Source organism: Pteropus medius, unplaced genomic scaffold (assembly GCF_902729225.1).
Source record: "Pteropus medius unplaced genomic scaffold, Ma_sr-lr_union100, whole genome shotgun sequence".
Lineage (NCBI taxonomy): Eukaryota > Metazoa > Chordata > Mammalia > Chiroptera > Pteropodidae > Pteropus > Pteropus medius.
This window is the reverse complement of record NW_024344253.1, coordinates 852,268-856,161: the sequence shown is the minus strand read 5'-3', so window position 1 is coordinate 856,161 and position 3,894 is coordinate 852,268. Positions and strand designations below refer to the sequence as shown.

Below are 3,894 nucleotides of genomic sequence, written 5' to 3'. Positions count from 1 at the left end.
CGGTACCATTTATTTAACATGTAGTCACATATAGTTTATTATTTTAATTTTAAACATTCTCTATATTTTTGTGGTTTACTTCTTTATATCTTTCACAGTTCTCCGCAGACAGTAAAGTTCTCAAAATTGTTCACCTGTCTCATCACTCCCGAAAACCAGGTCTATACCTTATAGTCCTTTTACATCCCCTAGAGTATCTAGCAGAGTTGTACATAATTGAGTAATAATTATGATGTTCTTCTTGTCTTCTTCATTCAAAACTGCCCTCAACCATATTGTTTCTGAGAATTTTAAACATACAATCTAAAAGGGAAATAAGTAAACGGAAAACACATACATTTCTTCATACAAAATACCTTCACTGTCAGCTAAGAGGAACTTCCTACTCAACTATTTATCATCACTATGATTTATGAAATTCATAAAAAATTGAGACTATTAGCCTAGAAAGTCATAAAATAAAGAGGGGAAGGTGTGCCACAGGAAAGCAGGAGGCAGGTGGGCAAGCTCCTTAAGAAAAATAAAGAGTATGATAGATCGTAGTCTGCAAATGATGGAGTTAGCCCTGCTCCGTGCAGAGCAGGCTCCTCTGACAGCTCAGTGAACAAAAAGGCCAATTTCATCACCTATTAGAGAGACACTTCTTGGGAAGGTGGGTGAAAGAGCTGGTCATTTTCCAATGAAAGGGTTAATTAAAACATTCCACAGAGATTGTGACAGCAATTGACATTTAGTTGCTTGTTTGAAAGTATAGAGACAATGCTAAGGAAAAGAATTTGTCCTGTGAGAAAGGCGTGAATTGCCCAATTCTGGTGTCCTAGTGCCATTTCCTAAAGCAGTTCAATGGAGTAAACATAAGTGATGCTTTTGTAAGTCAGCTCTTCAATGAGGTATGAAATTCCTATTTTCCCCTAAATAGTTCTCTGATTTAATAGGTAACTTAAATTTCTCTTCAATGACTCATAACAATGCTAACAGTCAGTCACTCTGAACATAAACTGGAGAGGTAAGAGCCTCAGCTCTGAAAACAGCGTACACCCGCTACAGATGGTGAGCATACAGGCAGACTAGAAACTCATTCAGGTTTTGAGTTGTGAAAGGAAGAAACTCATTAAGCTGCCTCAAACATCACTGTAGCTGTAAAGGACTTAGTATTCTTTAATAAGAGAGGGCCACAAATATTCTATGCAGAACTTCAATGACTCTTCCCCTTAGAAATACATTCCTAGGAGCAATCAACAGTCAGTGAGAAACTTGTGACCATAAATCAAAAACTGTCATTAAAACCATGTTAGTCTCAAAGTGATTGTCCCTGTAATGATAAACCCTGCTGGGATATCTGTTAGTGAATCAGCTTGGGCATTAGGGAGCCCAGAAATGACTTCTGGGAGAGGAAGAACTAACCATGTTAAGAATCTTCATAGATGTCAAGTAATCAAAATACAGGATTCAGTTTTCAGTGACTTAGTAAATGAGAGTGAAAGAGTAGGAGAAAGCTTTGCCTGGTTCAGGTAAGGCTGCCATAGTGAGTGTACCTTTGAATATATATACCTCACACTCTGGCAATGTGCTATTTAATAGAAGCAGAGTTTAAAGGATGAAACATAATGATAATGATACTGATAAGAACTATCACAGTCCTAGCGTTAATTGCTCTTTGGTTCTGTATTCCTTATATACTTATGACTTCTTATTCTCACAAGAACCCTCAGTTTAAATGATATCACCTTCATGGATAACCACAGAGCCCTGGAACCATCAATTATTCTTTCTGACAAATTCTTTTCTAAAAACAAATACTCTAAAAGTGGCAAAGGAATTTGACAGAGCTGGTAGAGACCTAAATAGCTACAGGCAATACCAGGAAGACCTCAGTAACATCTTTTGGGCATTGATTGGTTCTATTTTGATGCTTAACTGGGTAACCTCCCATTTGCATATTAAAGGTCAACATCATAAATTGTTTCCATTCCTCATACAGCAACAAATTGGACACCACTGTTTTATAACGCCTTGTCCATGGTTCAAGGCAGAAGTAAGGTGAGAACTCATCCTAGTACTGTTTGGCCTAAAACAAAAATCATGTTTACTTCCCTTCAAAACTTTAATATTCGAGTATCTCTAAACTTCTGAATAAGCTAAATCCATCAGATGCTCTCATGTGAAGTCGTTCTACTTTAAATCCCACCAGCTTGGTATCTAGCCTTAAATGTCAAGCTTCTTGCCATTTCTTCCTCTCTGGTCATTGATTTTCCTTTTCTTGCCTGCAACCTCGTGGCACATATTATCTATATCTGTTGTCTCCAGTCCATAGCCATCAGCCATATGTGGCTATTGAACACTTGAAATGTGGTTAGTTTGAATTGAGATGCTCTGTAGGTGTAATACATACACTAGATTTTAAAAACTTAAAATGAAAAATGAATGTAAAATATAGCGATAATTTTTATTGCTTGTAGAAAGGATACTTTTTAATACATTAGATTAAATCAAAATAGCACTAAAATTCATTTCACCTATTTTTTTTTTTTACTTCTTTATATGACCACTAGAAAATTTAAAATTACATATGTGGCTCACATTTCTAGTTCAAATTACATTTCTATTGAGTAATGCTGACCAATATCTTTCCAAATCAAAGTGTGGCTCACTGTCCAGCTTTATTTGACCTGAGAACTTGTTACAAATTCAGAATCTCAGGCCCTATTCCTTACCAACTAGTGGTTTTTACCACTAATTTTAACACCTTTAGGACCTATAGCCACAGGTCATCTGCATTATGTACACACATTACATCTCAATAAGATACATTTTGGTGTGAAGACCACAATTTTTATTTCTTGTATAATTTTCATAGTACCTATATAATAGTAGTAGATACCTAGGAGACATTGCATAAATTACTTGATAATTTAAAATTAGTCTTTATGAAGTCAAATGGTGCCACCATTTTCTACATCAATTCTCGCATGTGTTAAATTTAGACCTGTGTTTAAAAATATTTTATAAGATGTTGAATTAAATATTCAAAAAAAAGAAATAAAAATGGAATGGCTTAGTTATCATGTTCATCTTATATACTTCATAGCTTTCAAAATTTACATACTTTATAGATCCCCAAACTTTGGAGAACTGAAGGGATTTCCTAAAATCTCCTAATGTCACAATTGGCTTCTCTATATGGGAAGTCACATTAAGGTACATTAACAAACATAAAGTTATTTTATTCTTCCTTTCTTAGAGTGTCCATCTGAAGTTAAATCTGCTCCCTTCTTATCAATAAGAAAATTATTATAGAAATGTACATTAAAACCTGGAGTAATTGTTAACAGAACTTTAGTTGCTGGTGTACTTGGTGTATATGACGAGAACATAAGTTCAAATCAATGACTTTTAATACAAGGACGTAGGATGTGGTTCCATAGTATAGCGGTTAGCACATCTGCTTTACACACAGAAGGTCCTGGGTTCATACCCCAGTGGAGCCACCATCCATAGTCTATGGCCGTGCCACCCTGAACAAGCCCGATGTCCAATCTCAGAAGCTAAACAGGGTTGAGCCTGGTTAGTACTTGGATGGGAGACCACCTAGGAAGACCAGGTGCTGTAGGCATAAATAAGAATTTTTTAAAAAAGGAAGCAGGAGATGGGGATATATTCAGTGCAATTTCCCACAATGTTTATATACTATTGGACTATAAAGAGGTGTCATAGCCTCATTGACAATCAAATGAGGTAGAAGATGTGAACTTTCTTTGAAAGGATTAAAAACTACACATCTATGATATCCCTGGTGGAAAATGACATTCAGAGTAATGAGCTTGACAACTTGGCCACAATTAATCATCAAGTAAAGGTAGTCACTAAAGAAAGAAGGTCAATGTTGTAAGTTTG

The 3,894-nt window shown here is 35.7% G+C and overlaps 1 pseudogene; it reads left to right on the top strand.

Annotated features, from left to right (window-relative positions):
* The first annotated feature begins 3,497 nt into the window (after window positions 1-3,497).
* Window positions 3,498-3,613, top strand: LOC120607970 (uncharacterized; annotated as a pseudogene).
* The last annotated feature ends 281 nt before the right edge of the window (window positions 3,614-3,894 follow it).